This window comes from Pseudophryne corroboree, chromosome 2 (genome assembly GCF_028390025.1).
Source record: "Pseudophryne corroboree isolate aPseCor3 chromosome 2, aPseCor3.hap2, whole genome shotgun sequence".
Lineage (NCBI taxonomy): Eukaryota > Metazoa > Chordata > Amphibia > Anura > Myobatrachidae > Pseudophryne > Pseudophryne corroboree.
Window position 1 is genome coordinate 545,853,015 of NC_086445.1, and position 19,701 is coordinate 545,872,715.

The 19,701-nt window shown below is 50.0% G+C and overlaps 1 long non-coding RNA gene and 1 pseudogene across 3 annotated transcripts; both read left to right on the forward strand.

Annotated features, from left to right (window-relative positions):
* The first annotated feature begins 5,969 nt into the window (after positions 1 to 5,969).
* LOC135035033 (uncharacterized) lies at positions 5,970 to 18,385 on the forward strand. 3 transcript variants are annotated; one of them, XR_010230136.1, is made up of 5 exons: positions 5,970 to 8,506; positions 8,865 to 9,050; positions 16,354 to 16,400; positions 16,817 to 16,897; positions 18,131 to 18,385. It is a non-coding gene; the product is annotated as an uncharacterized LOC135035033 (long non-coding RNA). The 3 variants fall into 3 exon arrangements; XR_010230130.1 differs by having other exon boundaries at positions 5,970 to 9,050; XR_010230142.1 differs by lacking the exon at positions 8,865 to 9,050.
* Positions 9,379 to 9,498, forward strand: LOC135052029 (5S ribosomal RNA; annotated as a pseudogene).
* Positions 18,386 to 19,701: the final 1,316 nt, after the last annotated feature.

The following is a 19,701-nucleotide window of genomic DNA, read 5'->3' on the forward strand; positions in this document are numbered from 1 at the left end:
TTAAACACACTATAATAATTATGCTCTTTTTCTGTTTTAAAATTTCCAATTATTTCCAATATTGAAGCAACAAAGAAAATACGTTATCTGGTTTTCTCGGACGTCCTAGTGGATGCTGGGAACTCCGTAAGGACCATGGGGAATAGCGGCTCCGCAGGAGACTAGGCACAACTAAAGAAAGCTTTAGGACTACCTGGTGTGCACTGGATCCTCCCACTATGACCCTCCTCCAGACCTCAGTTAGAATCTTGTGCCCGGCTGAGCTGGATGCACACTAGGGGCTCTCCTGAGCTCCTAGAAAAGAAAGTATATTTTAGGTTTTTTATTTTCAGTGAGATCTGCTGGCAACAGACTCACTGCTACGAGGGACTAAGGGGAGAAGAAGCGAACCTACCTGACTGGAGATAGTTTGGGCTTCTTAGGCTACTGGACACCATTAGCTCCAGAGGGATCAAACACAGGACCCGACCTCGATCGTTCGGTCCCGGAGCCGCGCCGCCGTCCCCCTTACAGAGCCAGAAGCATGAAAATGGTCCTGGAAATCGGCGGCAGAAGACTTCGGTCTTCAACAAGGTAGCGCACAGCACTGCAGCTGTGCGCCATTGCTCCTCATGCACACCTCACACTCCGGTCACTGATGGGTGCAGGGCGCTGGGGGGGGGGCGCCCTGAGCAGCAATATGAATACCTTGGCTGGCAAAAAATCACAATATATAGTCCCAGAGGCTATATATGTGATAAATTACCCCTGCCAGAATCCATAAAAAAAGCGGGAGAAAAGTCAGCCGAAAAAGGGGCGGGGCTATCTCCCTCAGCACACTGGCGCCATTTTTTCTTCACAGTGCAGCTGGAAGACAGCTCCCCAGGCTCTCCCCTGTAGTTTTCAGGCTCAAAGGGTTAAAAAGAGAGGGGGGGGGGGCACCAAATTTAGGCGCAATACTGTGTATACAAGCAGCTATTGGGGGAAAAATCACTCAGTTATAGTGTTAATCCCTGCATTATATAGCGCTCTGGTGTGTGCTGGCATACTCTCTCTCTGTCTCCCCAAAGGACTTTGTGGGGTCCTGTCCTCAGTCAGTACGTGGAGGCGGAGCAGATGCCGATAAATGTGATGTCGCCCCCTGTGGGGCCGACACCAGAGTGGATGGATAAGTGGAAGGTATTAACCGACAGTGTCAACTCCTTATGTAAAGGGCTGGATGACGTAACAGCTATGGGACAGCCGGCTTCTCAGCCCGCGCCTGCCCAGGCGTCTCAAAGACCATCAGGGGCTCAAAAACGCCCGCTACCTCAGATGGCAGATATAGATGTCGACACGGAGTCTGACTCCAGTGTCGACGAGGTTGAGACATATACACAATCCACTAGGAACATCCGTTGCACTCGGCAATGAAAAATGTGTTACACATTTCTGACATTAACCCAAATACCACAAAAAAGGGGTTTTATGTTTGGGGAGAAAAAGCAGCCAGTGTTTTGTTCCCCCATCAGATGAGTGAATGAAGCGTGGGTTCCCCCGATAAGAAACTGGTAATTTCTAAAAAGTTACTGATGGCGTACCCTTTCCCGCCAGAGGATAGGTCACGTTGGGAGATATCCCCTAGGGTGGATAAGGCGCTCACACGTTTGTCAAAAGAGGTGGCACTGCCGTCTTAGGATACGGCCACTTTGAAGGAGCCTGCTGATAAAAAGCAGGGGCTATCCTGAAGTCTGTACATACACACTCAGGTACTATACTGAGACCTGCAATTGCCTCAGCATGGATAGTGCTGCTGCAGCGTGGTCTATTACCCTGTCAGGACAGGGATACTATTTGCTAACCATAGAGCATATTAAAGACGTCGTCTTATATATGAGGGATGCACAGAGGGATATTTGCCGACTGGCATCTAAAATTAATGCAATGTCCATTCTGCCAGAAGGGTATTAGGGACCCGGCAGTGGAAGGGCGATGCTGACTTTAGAAGGCACGTGAAGATTCTGCCTTATAAGGGTGAGGAATTGTTTGGGGATGGTCTCTGGGACCTCGTATCCACAGCAACAGCTGGGAAGGAAAAAATTTACCTCAAGTTTCCTCACAGCCTAAGAAAGCACCGTATTATAAGGTACAGTCCTTTCGGCTTCAGAAAAGCAAGTGGGTCAAAGGCCTTCCTTTCTGCACAGAGACAAGGGAAGAGGGAAAAAGCTGCACCAGACAGCCAGTTCCCAGGATCAAAAATCTTCCCCCGCTTCCTCTGAGTCCACCGTATGACGCTGGGGCTCCACAGGTGGAGCCAGGTGCGGTGGGGGCGCGTCTCGGGATCTTCAGCGACCAGTGGGCTCGCTCACAGGTGGATCCCTGGGTTCTGCAAGTAGTATCACAGGGATACAAGCTGGAGTTCGAGGCAACTCACCCTCGCCGTTACCTCAAATCAGCCTTGCCTGCTGCCCTCGAGGAGAGGTAGTACTGGCGGCAATTCACAAGCTGTACTTCCAGCAGGTGATAATTAAGGTACCCCTCCTTTAACAAGCCCGGGGTTACTATTCCACAATGTTTGTGGTACCGAAACCAGGCGGTTCGGAGAGACCCATTCTAAAATTGAAATCCTTGAACACTTATATACGAAGGTTCAAGTTCAAAATGGAATCGCTCAGGGCGGTTATTGCAAGCCTGGACGAAGGGGATTACATGGTATCACTGGACATCAAGGATGCTTACCTGCATGTCCCCATTTACCCTCCTCACCAGGAGTACCTCAAAATTGTGGTACAGGACTGTCATTACCAATTCCAGACGTTGCCGTTAGTCTGTCCCCGGCACCGAGGGTATTTACCAAGGTAATGGCCGAAATGATGATACTCCTTCGAAAAAAGGGAGTTATAATTATCCCGTACTTGGACGATCTCCTGATAAAGGCGAGGTCCAGGGAGCAGTTGTTCGTCGGAGTAGCACTATCTCGGGAAGTGCTACAACAGCACGGCTGGATTCTGAATAGTCCAAAGTCGCAGTTGGTTCCTACGACGCGTCTACTGTTCCTGGGTATGGTTCTGGACACAGAACAAGAAAAAAGGGTTTCTCCCGGAGGAGAAGGCCAAGGAGTTGTCATCTCTAGACAGAGACCTCTTAATACAAATACAGGTGTCGGTGCATCAATGCACGCGAGTCCTGGGAAAGATGGTAGCTTCTTACGAAGAAATTCCATTCGGCAGGTTCCAGGCAAGGATCTTCCAGTGGGATCTGTTGGACAAGAGGTCCGGGTCGCATCTTCAGATGCATCGGCTGATAACCCTGTCTCCAGGGGCCTGGGTGTCGCTGTTGTGGTGGCTGCAGAGTGCTCATCTTCTAGAGGGCCGCAGATTCGGCATACAGGACTGGGTCCTGGTGACCACGGATGCCAGCCTTCGAGGCTGGGGGGCAGTCACACAGGGAAGAAACTTCCAAGGACTATGGTCAAGTCAGGAGACTTCCCTACACATAAATATTCTGGGACTAAGGGCCATTCACAATGCCCTAAGTCAGGCTAGACCCCTGCTTCAACACCAGCCGGTGCTGATCCAGTCAGACAACATCACGGCGGTCGCCCATGTAAACCAGCAGGGCGGCACAAGAAGCAGGATGGTGATGGCAGAAGCCACAAGGATTTTCCGATGGGCGGAAAATCATGTGTTAGCACTGTCAGCAGTGTTCATTTCCGGAGTGGACAACTAGGAAGCAGACTTTCTCAGCAGGCACGACCTCCACCCGGGAGAGTGGGGACTTCATCCAGAAGTCTTCAAAATGATTGTACACCGTTGAGAAAGGCCACAGGTGACGTGATGGCGTCACGCCTCAACAAAAGCTAAAAAGATATTGCACCAGGTCAAGGGACCCTCAGGCGATAGCTGTGGACGCTCTGGTAACACCGTGGGTGTACCAGTCGGTGTATGTGTTCCTTCCTTTGCCTCTCATACCCAAGGTATTGAGAATACTAAGAAGGAGAGGAGTAAGAACTATACTCGTGGTTCCGGATTGGCCAAGAAGAGCTTGGTACCCAGAACTTCAAGAAATGATCTCAGAGGACCCATGGCCTCTGCCGCTCAGACAGGATCTGCTGCAGCAGGGGCCCTGCCTGTTCCAAGACTTACCACGGCTGTGTTTGACGGCATGGCGGTTGAACACCGGATCCTAAAGGAAAAAGGCATTCCGGAGGAAGTCATTCCTACGCTGATTAAGGCTAGGAAAGATGTGATCGCAAAATATTATCACCGCATATGGCAAAAATATGTTGCTTGGTGTGAGGCCAGGAAGGCCCCAACGGAGGAATTTCAACTGGGTCGATTTCTGCACTTCCTACAGTCAGGAGTGACTACGGGCCTAAAATTGGGTTACGTTAAGGTCCAGATTTCGGCTCTGTACATTTTCTTCCAAAAAGAACTGGCTTCACTGCCTGAAGTTCAGACTTTTGTTAAGGGAGTGCTACATATTCAGCCCCCGTTTGTGCCTCTAGTGGCACCGTGGGATCTCAACGTGGTGTTGGATTTCCTGAAGTCGCATTGGGTTGAGCCACTTAAATCCGTAGAGCTAAAATACCTCACGTGGAAAGTGGTCATACGGTTGGCCTTGGCGTCGGCCAGGCGTGTATCAGAATTGGCGGTTTTGTCATGCAAAAGCCCTTATCTGATTTTCATATGGATAGGGCGGAATTGAGGACTCGTTCCCAATTCCTTCCTAAGGTGGTATCAGCTTTTCATGTGAACCAACCTATTGTGGTGCCTGCGGCTACGTGGGACTTGGAGGACTCCAAGTTACTGGACGTAGTCAGGGCCCTGAAAATAGATGTTTCCAGGACGGCTGGAGTCAGGAAAACTGACTCGCTATTTATCCTGTATGCACCCAACAAGCTGGGTGCTCCTGCTTCTAAGCAGACTATTGCTCGCTGGATCTGTAGCACGATTCAACTTGCACATTCTGCGGCTGGACTGCCGCACCCTAAATCTGTAAAAGCCCATTCCACGAGGAAAGTGGGCTCTACTTGGGCGGCTGCCCGAGGGGTCTCGGCTTTACAACATTGCCGAGCTGTTACTTGGTCGGGTTCAAACAATTTTGCAAAAGTCTGCAAGTTTGATACCCTGGCTGAGGAGGACCTTGAGTTTGCTCATTCGGTGCTGCAGAGTCATCCGCACTCTCCCGCCCGTTTGGGAGCTTTGGTATAATCCCCATGGTCCTTACGGAGTTCCCAGCATCCACTAGGACGTCAGAGAAAATAAGATTTTACTCACCGGTAAATCTATTTCTCGTAGTCCGTAGTGGATGCTGGGCGCCCATCCCAAGTGCGGATTGTCTGCAATACTTGTATATAGTTATTGCCTAACTAAAGGGTTATTGTTATTAGCCATCTGTTAGTGAGGCTCAGTTATATTTCATACTGTTAACTGGGTATAATATCACGAGTTATACGGTGCGATTGGTGTGGCTGGTATGAGTCTTACCCGGGATTCAAAATCCTTCCTTATTGTGTCAGCTCTTCCGGGCAGAGTATCCTAACTGAGGTCTGGAGGAGGGTCATAGTGGGAGGAGCCAGTGCACACCAGGTAGTCCTAAAGCTTTCTTTAGTTGTGCCCAGTCTCCTGCGGAGCCGCTATTCCCCATGGTCCTTACGGAGTTCCCAGCATCCACTACGGACTACGAGAAATAGATTTACCGGTGAGTAAAATCTTATTTAATAATGGACATTATAATCAATTAATTAATCTAGGAGAATTGTGATTAGTTTAAGACGCTAACAATCTAAAAAGGTTTTTCCATTTTAAACTGATTCATTGGAGAACAATATGATTGGTGGATGAGGTGTACATCAACACTGGATATCTAATTAGCAACTAGTACTGCCCTTTAAATACAGAAACTCATAGTGATCACATTATGTCCTGTGATCAAGCTTACATTGCGAAACGTACGTCAGGACTACTGCGATCACGTGGTGCGCACACGTGTTCGCACCAGCCGGAAGACAGTCACTAGGCAACAGCCGGACGCCACTACATGCTCGGACCACGGCCTCACGCCACTGCACCCCGAAGCCAGCATACGGCCGGATGCGGGACTCTCAGCGGCAGCATTTACGGTGTTATTGGTATCGTATAACATACCCCGCACCATAAAATATTATATATTCCTGCTAAACACATCCAGCACTTATTCTTGAGCCAGGCAGGGGTGATTACCTATTGTCTAGCTACTTTCAAGCACGGCTTGTTATCTCTTATATACATATAGTGCCATCAGTTGGTTATATGATGTTACTGTGTATTATATGAGTGATAAGATATACTTTTATAGCCACAGAATTCCTTTCTATTGCAGTGGATGTATATATACAGATCACTCTTGGAATTGTTGGAAATGGTTACTGTGTTGCTATTTAACAAGTATTGGGAGCTTTTTACTGTGTGCACCCGCCACAGGGGCCATAGGAATATTGTGGCTTTTTGAAGTTATAATACATGCCGAATAGTTTGGGTTGTTTCTCAACAAAAAACTGCTCCAGCCACTGCTCTTGTGTTTGCCTCTGTTGGACTTCTGATTAATTACCTATTTTAGGTTTATTTTCATATCTTCAACTGTGTATTTGCTGGCGGGAATTGTGTATAGGCCCTGTTCCTATCACCATAACTAAGTTATGCTTAGCTTCAGGTTCTATGTATATGTGGAGATGTGCCCTGTGTCCCAGGGCACATCACCACAACAGTGTGCAAGGGATCTGTGTCCCCTGCAGAGCGCGAGGGTGGACAGTGCTGGGGCAGCTTGTCTGTCCCCAGCGCTGGGTGTGCGGCGGCGGCGGGTGTCTGGTGCAGGGATCGGATGTTTCCCTGCACCAGGCTGTCGGCGGCGGCGGGTAACGGCGCGGTAGTGGCGCTTTAAACTTGGCACCGTTCTGGCCGCCAATCAGAAGCGCCGCCCGTGGCTTTTCAAATCCGGCGCCGTCCGCGAGCCAATCGCGGCTCGCCGGCCAATCAGAAGCGGGCGTGGCGAGCCAATCGGCGCTCGCCGCATCACAGGCCCTGCCCCCGGCATCTGACGTCAGATGCCGGGCGGGAGCCGAAGACAGAAGAAGCCGCACCGAAGAGCGGCGAAGATCGGAGTGGCGCCAGGAGGAGGAAGACGTCGCGGAAGGAGCTCCGGTGGCCGCGGAAGAGGCCAGAAGACTCCAGGCTTCGGAAAGAAGATGTCCAGCGGCGGCTGGACGCGTCGAGGCGACGGAGGCGCCGCTGGCCAGGACGGGCCAGCGGCCGAAGATTGAAAAAGAGCGCCGGAGAGGTCACCAGGGGTGGAAAGTAAGAGAGTTGATGAAGCTCCCCCCTGGTGCCTCTCCCAGCGGGTCAGGTAGGCCCTTCTCAGGTGCCCCTGTACCTGCTCCTCCCTAGACCACCGGGTGTTCGGGCATTAGGCCCGTGGGCACAGTCAGGCCCTTCCGGACAGTGGGCACGTAGTCGGGCCCTCCCGGCCCGTGGGCACGTAGTCGGGCTCGTGACCCTGTTAGCCAGGCACTAGGCCCGCGGCCACATTTAGTCGCCCCCCCCCCGGCCCGTGGCGCAAGATAGACGGGCATTAGGCCCGAGGGACAAACACAGGCAATAGGCCTGGGGGACAGTAGAGGGCATTAGGCCCTAGTCCAGTTGGCGACCACTAGGAACATAAGGTGACCCTGGGCACCAGGCCCAGGTCACCCAACGGGCGACAAGTTAGGCGGGCGCTAGGCCCGAGGGATAAAGTCAGGCCTCGGGCTTGTGGGCAGTTAGGGGGCATTAGGCCCAGTAAATAAGAGGTTCCCTCCTCAAAGGTGGATAAAGGTGGCACTGGGCAATAGGCCCAGGCCACCCTGAGGTGTTTAGGTAGGCAGGTCCGCTTGACCTGAGCCCCATAGAAGGAAGTGTACAGGAGGTGGGCAGGCTGTGTGGCGCCCACCCCTTTCCAGCGGTAGGTAGGGATTCAAAGGAATAGCACAATTTGATGTTGTACTCTGGTATGTGTGTTGTTACCGTGCAGGGCAAAGTGTTGTTTAGAGTTTGTGCATAGTTTGTGTTGCACCACCCACACTTGAGCCAGTTTGAGGGCCTTGTTTATGTAGCTAGTGTAGCGGATGCACACTAGGTTAGAGTTAGGCCCTGCACGGCTGTTTCTCTCTTTGCCTCCTTACAGGGACCTGTAAGTGGAGAAGATCGGAGTACAAGACGTAGGACGGTGAGTAACATCTGTCTGTGTGTCCCTATCTGTCTCCCTTCCTTCAGGGCGAACGGTGAGCCTTGCACACCGGTGCAAGGTAGAATTTCCACCTGGTGCGAGAGTGCCAATAGGTGAAATTCGGGCTCTGAGGCGTACGCCTGGGATGACCCTCACCTAGCCCGAAAGCGTTATATTTCTGGGTTCCGGAGGGTGTTTCGGTCCACAGTCAGGAGGACGGCACTCAGTGATCTCCTTCCTCCTAGGTCATCGTGTCCGGGTCCGACTGAAGATTTTCCAGGTCCGTTGAAGGTTCCGGTACCTGAAGGTGAGAGAGTGCGGCGCCTGGTAAGTGGTGAACCTACACCTGCACGGCAGCAGGCACTACACGCACCGCCGTCACCCTCTTACATATATACGACATAAGTGTTGTGATTTAGCCATTTCAGTGGTGCATAGGGGCAATACAGGAGTTGCTTGTTGCTTCTACACATACCACTGTTCTATTCCTGCCATAATTGCAGGGTAATTTGTGCGGAGTAATCATACCTGGCACATAGATATATGACATTCTTGATGGCCATACTGGTGCTCTAATTGTTTATTTAACTCGTCTGCGGTCGATGTGTTACATGTATACCAATCTGGTTATTGCACTTAATTAATTTTTTCATGTCATGCTACAGATGTTTTCAATCCGCATTACTGTGGATATATAGTGTTTACACTATACATATTTGGAGTGACAAAACAGGCGAAGCTAACAATTGCGGACATACCCCACTGGAGATGCCCAATCTCCTCTGATCTTGAAGCCAAGCAGTGGAGGGCTGGGCTAGTACTTGGATGGGAGACCACCTCTGAACACCCTGGTACTGCAATAAATTTGCTGCCTGATACAGTGTCATTCACATTGATACCACTTGGTACCCGGTTGCATATGACCTATGATTTAATTTTCGGCGTTAAAAAAATCCTAAATGGATATTTGCAAAACAAATGATGGTCATTTATATGTACGGAGTAATTATACCTGGCACATAGACATATGACACTCTAGATGGCCATACTGGTGCTATAATTGTTCATTCAATTTGTCTGTGGTCGATGTGTCACATGTATACCAATTAGGTTATTGCATTTAATTAATATAGTGGTTACACTACACTATTTGGAGTGACAAAAATAGGCAAAGCTAATAATTGCGGACATACCCCACTGGAGATGCCCAATCTCCTCTGATCTTGGAAGCCAAGCAGTGGAGGGCCGGGTTAGTAATTGGATGGGAGACCACCTTTGAACACCCTGGTACTGCAATAAATTTGCTGCTTGATACAGTGTCATTCACATTGATACCACTGGTACTCGGTTGCATATGACCTATGGTTTCATTCTCTGCGTTTAAAAAATGAGTTTTATGGTAAGAACTTACCTTTGTTAAAACTCTTTCTGCGAGGTACACTGGGCTCCACAAGGATTGGACAATGGGGTGTAGATTAGGATCTTGATCCGAGGCACCAACAGGCTCAAAGCTTTAACTGTTCCCAGAATGCACAGTGCCGCCTCCTATATCACCCCGCCTCCCAGCACAGGAGCTCAGTTTTTAGTTAACCAGCCCAATGCAGTAGCAGGAAAAGAGACGACAACGGTTAGTAGCCACTTCCACCGCACTCTCATGACAGGAGAAGTGTCAGCGGCTAATGCCATACCAACCCAAAGAAGCTAAGTGCGTCAGGGTGGGCGCCTTGTGGAGCCCAGTGTATCTCGCAGAAAGAGTTTTAACAAAGGTAAGTTCTTACCATAAAACTCATTTACTGCTGCGGGGTACACTGGACTCCACAAGGATTGGACAATGGGGATGTCCTAAAGAAGTTCCTTATGGGAGGGGACGCACTGTAGCGGGCACAAGAACCCGGCGTCCAAAGGAAGCATCCTGGGAAGCGGCAGTATCGAAGGCATAGAACCTTATGAACGTGTTCACAGAGGACCACATAGCCGCCTTGCACAATTGTTCAAGGGTCGCACCACGTTGGGCCACCCAAGAAGGTCCAACAGACCGAGTAGAATGGGCCTTAATGTGATCAGGAGCAGAGAGACCAGCCTTTACATAAGCATGTGCAATCACCATTCTAATCCATCTGGCCAGAGTTTGCTTGTGAGCAGGCCAGCCACGTTTGTGAAATCCAAACAAAACAAAGAGAGAATCAGATTTTCGAATAGAAGCAGTTCTCTTCACATAGATACAGAGAGCCCGTACCACATCCAAAGACCGCTCTTTGGGAGACAAATCAGGAGAGACAAAGGCCGGAACCACAATCTCCTGATTAAGGTGGAACGAAGAAACCACCTTAGGTAAATATCCGGGACGAGTCCTAAAAACCGCCCGGTCACGGTGAAAAATCAGATATGGGGAACTACAAGACAAGGCACCCAGATCCGACACTCTTCTAGCAGAGGCAATAGCCAGCAAGAACACCACCTTAAGGGAAAGCCACTTAAGGTCAGCTGAACCAAGAGGTTCAAATGGAGGCTCCTGCAACGCCTCCAAAACCACCGACAAGTCCCAAGGAGCCACAGGCGGGACATAGGGAGGTTGGATACGCAACACACCCTGAGTGAAAGTATGAACATCAGGTAAAGTCGCAATTTTTCTCTGAAACCACACCAACAAGGCAGAAATATGAACCTTGAGGGAGGCCAGACGCAGGTCTAAATCTAGGCCTTGCTGCAGAAAAGCCAACAGTTTGGCTGTACTAAACTTGGAAGCGTCATAATTGTTAGATGCGCACCAAACAAAGTAGGAATGCCAGACCCTATGATAAATCCGAGCAGAAGCCGGTTTCTGGGCCCACAACATAGTTTTAATGACCCCTTCAGAAAAACCCTTTAGCCCTCAAGATGGAAGCTTGAAGAGCCACACCATCAAAGATAGCCGGGCTAGGTCCTGGTAGACACAGGGGCCCTGAACGAGGAGGTCTGGGCGTTGTGGAAGTAGAATTGGACGCTCTGACGATAGGTCCTGCAGGTCTGAGAACCAGTGCCGTCTGGGCCACGCTGGAGCTATGAGAAGCAGATTTCCTTTTTCTAGCTTGAACTTCCGAATTACCCTGGGCAGGAGTGACACCGGAGGGAACACATACGGCAGCCGAAACCTCCACGGCACCACTAGCGCATCCAGGAATGCAGCTTGAGGATCCCTTTTCCTTGCTCCGAAGACCGGAACCTTGTGACTGTGTCAAGACGCCATCAGATCCACGTCTGGAAGACCCCACTTTTCCACGAGGAGTTGAAACACTTCTGGATGGAGGCCCCACTCGCCGGCATGCACGTCCTAACGACTGAGAAAGTCCGCTTCCCAATTCAGGACTCCCGGAATGAATATTGCTGATATGGCCGGTAGATGGCGTTCCGCCCAACGTAGAATCCGTGAGACTTCCTTCATTGCTAAACGGCTTTGAGTGCCACCTTGATGATTTATGTTAGCCACTGTGGTGGCGTTGTCCGACTGTACTTGAACAGGACGGTTCTGAATTAAATTCTGGGCCAGGTTCAACACATTGAAGACCGCCCGCAATTCCAGAATGTTGATCGAGAAGGGAGTGTTGCTCCAGCACCGCGCCCCAACCTCTTAGACTGGCATCTGTCGTCAACAGGACCCAGTTGGATATCCAGAAGGGACAACCCCTGCACAATTGTTGGTCCCGGAGCCACCAGTGTAGCGACAGACGGACCTCCGGAGTCAATAAGATCATTTGAGATCTGATCCGGTGAGGCAGGCCGTCCCACTTGGCTAGAATCAGCCTCTGGAGGGGGCGAGAATGGAATTGAGCATACTCCACCATGTCGAATGCTGATACCATTAGGCCCAGCACCTGCATTGCCGAATGTATCGACACTTGCGGACGAGAAAGGAAGCAACGAATCCTGTCCTGAATCTTCAGGACTTTCTCCTGAGACAAGAACAACCTCTGGTTGTGAGTGTCCAACAACGCTCCCAGGTGCACCATGCTCTGAGCAGGGACCAGGGAGGATTTCTTCCAGTTGATGAGCCACCCGTGGGCTTGTAGAAACTGGACCGTCATATCCAGATGACACAGGAGAAGATCTGAGGAATTTGCCAGGATTAAAAAGTCATCCAGATATGGCAGTATCCTGACCCCTTGATGGCGGAGTACCACCGTCATCATCGCCATAACTTTGGTGAAGACTCGCGGAGCCGTTGTTAAACCAAAAGGTAACGCCCGAAACTGGTAATGTAGGTTGCCAATAACGAACCTCAGGTATTGTTGATGTGACACTGCTATAGGAATATGCAGGTAAGCATCCTGTATGTCCATGGAGACCATGTAGTCCCCAGGTTCCAAGGCCAGAACTATAGAGCGAAGGGTTTCCATACGGAACTTGGAAACCTTCACAAACCTGTACAATGCCTTGAGGTTGAGAATGGGCCGGGAGGACCCATTCGGTTTCGGGACTAGAAACAGCGGAGAATAGTACCCCCGGCCCCTCTGAGCAAGAGGCACCTGTACTACGACTCCTGTATCCAGGAGGGTCTGTACCACCGAGTGTAGAGTTTTTGCCTTTGTCTTGTCCAAAGGGACGTCTGTCTGGCAAAATCGATGAGGGGGTCGGTATTTGAAGGCTATGGCGTAACCTCGAGTGACGACTTCCCGTACCCAGGCATCTGAAGTGGTCTTCAACCATTCCTGGATATACCCTAGAAGCCGGCCCCCCACCCTGGGATCCCCCAGGGGGAGGCCCGCCCCGTCATGTGGCAGGCTTATCGGTTTTGGCAGCTGGCTGACGGGCAGCCCATGCTCTTTTGGGCTTCGGCTTACCAGGTTTGGAAGTGCGGGCCTGCTTATGGTACGCCTGACCTTTTGCTTTACCTGAAGGACGAAAGGGGCGAAAGAATGTACCTTTAGTCTTCGACACAGAAGGAGCGGTATTAGGCAGACAGGCAGTTTTGGCAGTAGCCAAGTCAGCCACAATCTTATTTAAGTCCTCCCCAAACAGAATATCTCCCTTGAAAGGGAGTACCTCCAGGGTTTTTCTAGAGTCCAGATCCACAGACCAGAATCTCAGCCACAATATCCGGCGAGCCAGGACTGACGTAGTAGAGGCCTTGGCTGCTAGGATACCGGCATCAGAAGCTGCCTCTTTAATATATCGAGAAGCTGTGACAATATATGACAAGCATTGTATAGCATGGTCAGAAGAGATTTCAGCTTCTAACTCCAAGGCCCATGCTTCAATAGCCTCTGCAGCCCATGTAGCTGCAAAAGTGGGCCTTTGTGCAGCACCCGTGAGGGTGTAAATCGCTTTCAGACAATCCTCGACACGTTTATCCGTAGGCTCTTTTAGAGACGTGATGGTAGTGACAGGTAGAGCTGAGGAAACCACCATACTAGCCACATGTGAGTCTACTGGAGGAGGCGTTTCCCAATTTTTAGACAGCTGTGGCGCGAGGGGATAGCGAGCCAGCATCTTCTTTTGAGGCACAAACTTCGTACCCGGGTTTTCCCAGGGTTCCTGACGTATATCCACTAGGTGGTCAGAGTGAGGTAAAACTTGCTTAACCACCTTCTGACGCTTGAACCTATCTGGTTTCTTAGGAGGGACGGATGGCTCGGGATCATCCGCAATCTGCAGAATTAACTTAATCGCCTCCAAAAGATCAGGAACATCCACATGTGAACTACCCTCCCCATCAGCCGTATCGGAGTCAGAACCTGAGGGGTCAGTATATGTGCCGTCTTCATCAGACGAGGTGTCAGTGACAGCAGTGGATTGTGAGGAGATAAGCGCTCGCTTAGATGACCTCTTGGACTTAGGCGAGCGTTGGTCAGACTTTTTAGTAGTCAAGGACTGGTTCAACTTCTTTAATTGAGCAGATAAATCGTCCGCCCACGGCGGGTTAGCTGCAGGGACCACATACGGCTGTACCGGCATCGGGGGTCCCATAGGGGGAGTTAGTTTATGAACTAGCGTATGCAGAAGCGTGGAAAAAGCGGCCCATGGTGGGTCAGTATGTGCCTCCGTTGCCACAGTCCCACTGGGGGGCAAGGAGCCCCCAGCTGCTATATTCTCCTCATATGGCCCCGTGGCGTCAGCAACACCGGCAGTGTGTTCAGCCCCAGAATACTTAAGTGTCATATAAAGGCACAGCGCTGACAACCAGGCGGCTTTACATAGGAGGATTTGCCCAAGCAGTCCCAGGAACTGTGAGCTGAGGGATAATGGTGCCGCAGACACTGACAGGGAGTGAGGAAAAGACAGATATGCAGCTCCAGGGCGGGAACACTTGCTAGAAATGGCGCCCTGGGGCTGGGGGAGGGGCTTCAGGTCTAAGCCTTATCCCCTCTGCTGGCAAAACCACCGGGTACTGTGGGCGATATAAGAATTGGTTTAGAGAGAAAACCTGACCTGCGCCCATGCCCTGGTGATCTAGTGGGATCGCCTGTACTGCCACAGTGTCCACCGCCAGCGCGCGCGGCCCGCCTCCCACTGACCACGCCAGATCGCGATAAAGACCGGTTCCCGCAAGCGGGACCCACTTACCACCTCCCGAAGCGCGGCCATTCGATCCTGGAGACCCCCAGCCGTGTGTGTCTAACGTGAAGAAAACCGGAGCCTCCGCTGTAGGTACCCGGCAACCAGGGCTCGGAAGTGTACAGGGCCGCTGAGGAGAGCTGGAGCTGCAGCAGTGAATGTCACAAGACATTTACCACCGCTGCTGCCCTTGAAGTCTTCACTTTTTACCTCATAAAAAGCTTTTCTTAGGGCTGCTTAGAGCAGCCCTTCTGTTAAGTGCCTGCTTACTGCAGCACCAACTTACAAAACTGAGCTCCTGTGCTGGGAGGCGAGGTGATATAGGAGGCGGCGCTGTGCATTCTGGGAACACTCAAAGCTTTGAGCCTGTTGGTGCCTCGGATCAAGATCCTAATCTACACCTCATTGTCCAATCATTGTGGAGCCCAGTGTACCCCGCAGCAGAAAAAATGCTAAATGGATATGTGCAGAACAAATGATAGTCATTTATTACAGGCAGGATATTGTGTTATTATGTAATAACAAATTCAATTGACCACAGACATTAATTTCCGGCATTCTGTATATTGTGACATTTGATACCACGAATTATACACAATTTACTACTATATTTTCGCAAAGCTATCTGATTCACATACAATTTACTCCATTAATTCAATTTTAATATAAAAACTAATAAAATTGTGATTTTATCAGTATTGAATATCTTGGGTGGTCTTCAGTATGCCGACTGACGGGATCCCGGCGCACATTATACCGGCGCCGGGATCCCGACAGCCGGCATACCGACACTTATTCTCCCTCGTGGGGGTCCATGACCCCCCTGGAGGGAGAATAAAATAGCGTGGTGCCACCGTGCCTGTAGCATGGCGAGCGCAGCGAGCCCGCAAGGGGCTCATTTGCGCTCGCCACACTGTTGGTAAGCCGGCGGTCGGGCTCCCGGCGCCGGTATGCTGGTCGCTGGGAGCCCGACTGCCGGCATACCATAGTGAACCCGAATATATTATATCAAATCCTCTGAATTAGAGTGCTCCCACACAAGAGTCTACTTTCCAACTCTTAGTTTTGGTTCTTTTTGTCACGCTTATCAGTTACACAGGTTCTGTGGCTGATTAAACCAGGTGAAATGCAGACTTGAGGTCAGCCAGCCACAGAAACTGTATAATTCGTGAGTTTCCTGGTTTAATGGGATAGCATAGTTAGTATAGCTGTGTGTGTGTGTGTGTGTGTGTGTGTGTGTGTGTGTGTGTGTGTGTGTGTGTGTGTATACACACACACTTAATGGAAAATGATTAATTCAGCCTCTTAAATAAAGAGGTTTATTTCCTTATAAAATATAAGCGGTGATTTAGTCTAGAAATAAACTAGTTACTTATGTTTTCCCTTTACCTATATATTGAGGCACTCTATACAACTTTGCCTTATACTTCATTCTCTACACTAGTCTCATTTTGTTAAAACTAGAAACTCATGTATATCCAGTTGTAATTGATGTAGAAAATGTATATGTAAGATAGCTTTAACTCTATAGCTTTGCTGTTGCGTTACTGTGACATCACACCTAGCCTGTGACATCACTAGCCCGTGACATCACAATGCTTCTTCCTGTAACATTCTATCTAGAGCTGCTGACGTTTCCAGTTTCCATGCAGGAAGACAGGTAGGAGGAGGTGAGTCCTACATAGCAGGGTATATTGGAGAGGGGTAAGGAAGACAGAGTACAGTATAGTCAGCTGAAAGGCAAGTCAAGACAGACAGAACAGGGAATACAGGTACAAGAACACAATAATAGGAGAAGCACAGGAAGGAACGACATATTTAGGATTAAAAATGTAGCGTTACAGGAATAAAGAGGGCAGTATGGAGGATAAGCACACATACAGGGGATGCAGATAACCTGGGTCTCTAATGAGGCAGGATCGTGGCTTTGGGATGGAAAAGTTAATAAAATTGATAAATGGGATATTGATAACTTTGAAAGTATCTTGTTTGGTTTAAGAAAAATTGGGGAAACTGGTTGACTCATGGACATTTTATTGTACTTAAACTAGTACTATGCTTAATGATAGTCTTTTGTGTTTTTTAGATCATCTGGCAAAGAGATTTGCAGAGTGTCGGGTGACCGGCAAAGAGATCTGCAAAGTGTCAGTTAGGAGCTGATTGGCTGGTAATTTACCTCTCTCCGCTTTATCACTCTGCAGGGCTTAATACATCTCCCCCATAGAATAACCAAATGATGAAATGGTACAGAATGGTATAAATGATGTGAATTGGAGCTTTAACAAGTGACTGTTTCCCTATCTTTACATATAATAAAGGTGACATAGTCCTTTCCCTAGAGCAGGGATGGGGAACCTTCGGTCCTCCAGCTGTTGTTGAACTACACATCCCAGTATGCCATGCAACAGTTTCAGCATGGCCAAATAGCAAAACTGTAGCAAAGCATGCTGGTATGTGTAGTTCAACAACAGCTGGAGGACCAAAGGTTCCCCATCCCTGCCCTAGAGTCCTTCTCCTTACCGCTCAGGGGGCCTGATTCAGATGTGGACGCAGAGCTGCTGTTGCACCAAGTGGCTCAATGCTTTTTCACTGTGCATGCGTGTAAGCTGCACTGCGCACGGAATGAAATCAAGCTCACATAGAGGATCCCATCGCAAAGTGATTGACAGGAAATCAGCGTTTTAGGTGGTAACGGGGGTGGCTAACTGTATACAGGCGTGTCAGGTCCGATCAAACGCCGTTCCATGTGCGTGCATAAATTACCCATTGCGACCTGTGTTGCTGCTGGAGAGCCCCCTGTGTCTAGGAGACTTGCTCAGCCTACGACTGCTCAGACTCACGATGCAATTGTGAGCGGCAAGACTGCAGCAGCGATCGCTTCAACAACCACAACTGAATCAGGCCCACAATTACACCATTATATTTTACTATTTTATCACATTTAACAACTAAGGGGTCAGTTTAATTAGATGCGAGTTTGTCTTACAACAGCCGCACTTTCCGGTAGCCCCATAGGCTGAATCTGGCCACGAAGGGTGTGAGTTTGGATGCTGTTGAAACGTCGCAGCAATGGTAACTCGTACCTCATTGGATTGACCCCTAAATGTTAGCAATTTATAGCTTTTATTATTTACTGGTCAAATTTGTTTTCTGAAGGTGCCCACTAATTACTATAAGAGAGAACTTATCCCCCCAATGTGTGTATTGTATAAAAACAATGGGCCCTTTGGGATAATTGTCCTTATTTTAGGCATTTTCTATGTCCTCAGTAGTTAGAGTAACACATTTACATAGAGAGAGTTTTCTCTCTACACAACCACACCACTGTTTGCAGTTTGTCTCTCTGCTTGTTCATCCACTAACAATGATTTTTCATCTCTTCCTCTTTGTCTACATGCAGTGGGTGATCCCTGAATAGCTGCCCTGGGAGGAGAGCTGCGGACACATGCTCCAAATGTTGGGACATATGTATTACCTATTAGGAGATGCGGTAAAGATGCCGGCTGTCAGGTTTACGGCAGTCAGAATACTGATACTGGGATCCCGACACTCTTCAGAATCCCGACGTTGGAAATCTGAATGGGCAAGGATACCGACACCTGTATCCCCACGATCATAGGTTTAGGGCTGGGCAAGGGGGGTTAGGTTTAGGCATCAGGCATGGGGGGAGGGTGGGTGATTAGGCTGCATGGGAGGAAGCGTTAGGTTTACGTGTCAGGCGGGGGTTAGGTTTAGGCTTCAGGCGGGGGTTAGGGTTAGGCTGCAGGTGGGGGGATGTTAGGTTTAGGCTGCGGATAGGGTGAGTTAGGCACCCCTGGTGGAGGTTATGCTGCGTGGGAGGGTTAGGTTTAGACATCAGACAGGAGGATTAGGTTTAGGCGTTAGGCGGGGTGGTTAAGTTTAGGCTGCGGGTTGGGGGAACTTAGGGTTAGGCACCCCCGGTGGTGGTTAGGCTGCGGGGGAGGGAGGGTTAGATTTAGACGGGGGGATTAGGTTTAGGCGTCATGTGGGGTGGTTAAGTTTGGGCTGTGGGTGGGGGGAGGTTAGATTTAGGCTGCGAGTAGGGTGGGATAGGCACTCCTGGGGGTGGTTAGGCGCAAGGTAGGGAGGTTTAGGCATCAGGCGGGGGGTTAGATTTAGGCATCAGGTGCTGGGTTAGGTTTAGGCTGCGTATGGGGGGAGGTTAGTGTTAGGCTGTGGCTAGGGTGGGTTAGGGTTAGGCACCCACGGGAGTGGTTAGGCTGCGAGGGAGGGAGGGTTAGGTTTAGGCAGCAGGGACGGAGGTTATGATTAGGCACCTCCGCGGGAGGGTTAGGCACAAAGGGGGGAGGTTAGGGTTAGACTGCGGACAGGAAGGGTTAGGGGGGTGGGGAGAGGGAGCAGGATAGGCATCAGGCGGAGGGGTTAAGGTTAGGCTGTGGGTGGGGGGAGGTTAGGGTTAGACTGCGGACAGGCAGGGTTAGGGGGGAGAACACCCCTTACTCACCCCTGTCTGTCTTTTCTGTACTGGCATCGGTATGACAACCACCAGGATCCCATGCACTGGGATAGCATACTGACCTCTCTATTAGTACACCTCTTAATGCCCAGAGGGAAGGGCGATCCTGAGGCCATGGTTCCCCAGAGGTTTCCCCCCAAGGGGGTTTTCCTCTCCTGAGTGCTGAAGGATGACTCTTTGTGAGTCCAGCGGTGTAGCTTTTATGCCATAATGAGTACCAATCTCATGCCCGCCCCTGCAATGTATAAGAAGTAAAATAATTGCTAATGCGGTCACTTTACTTCTGGGTTTAGACCCCGGCTGCGCTAGTTCACATGTGCAATCATCAGACTGCATATGTGAGAGCAGACAGTAATGCAGAGGGATCCCAAGGATCCTTCTCCTGGGAATTATTGCATAATGTAGACCACAGGCTACAAAAGCCATTTAGAAATGGCATTTGCTGCCGGGCCAAGCTCAGCAATGCTTTGCAT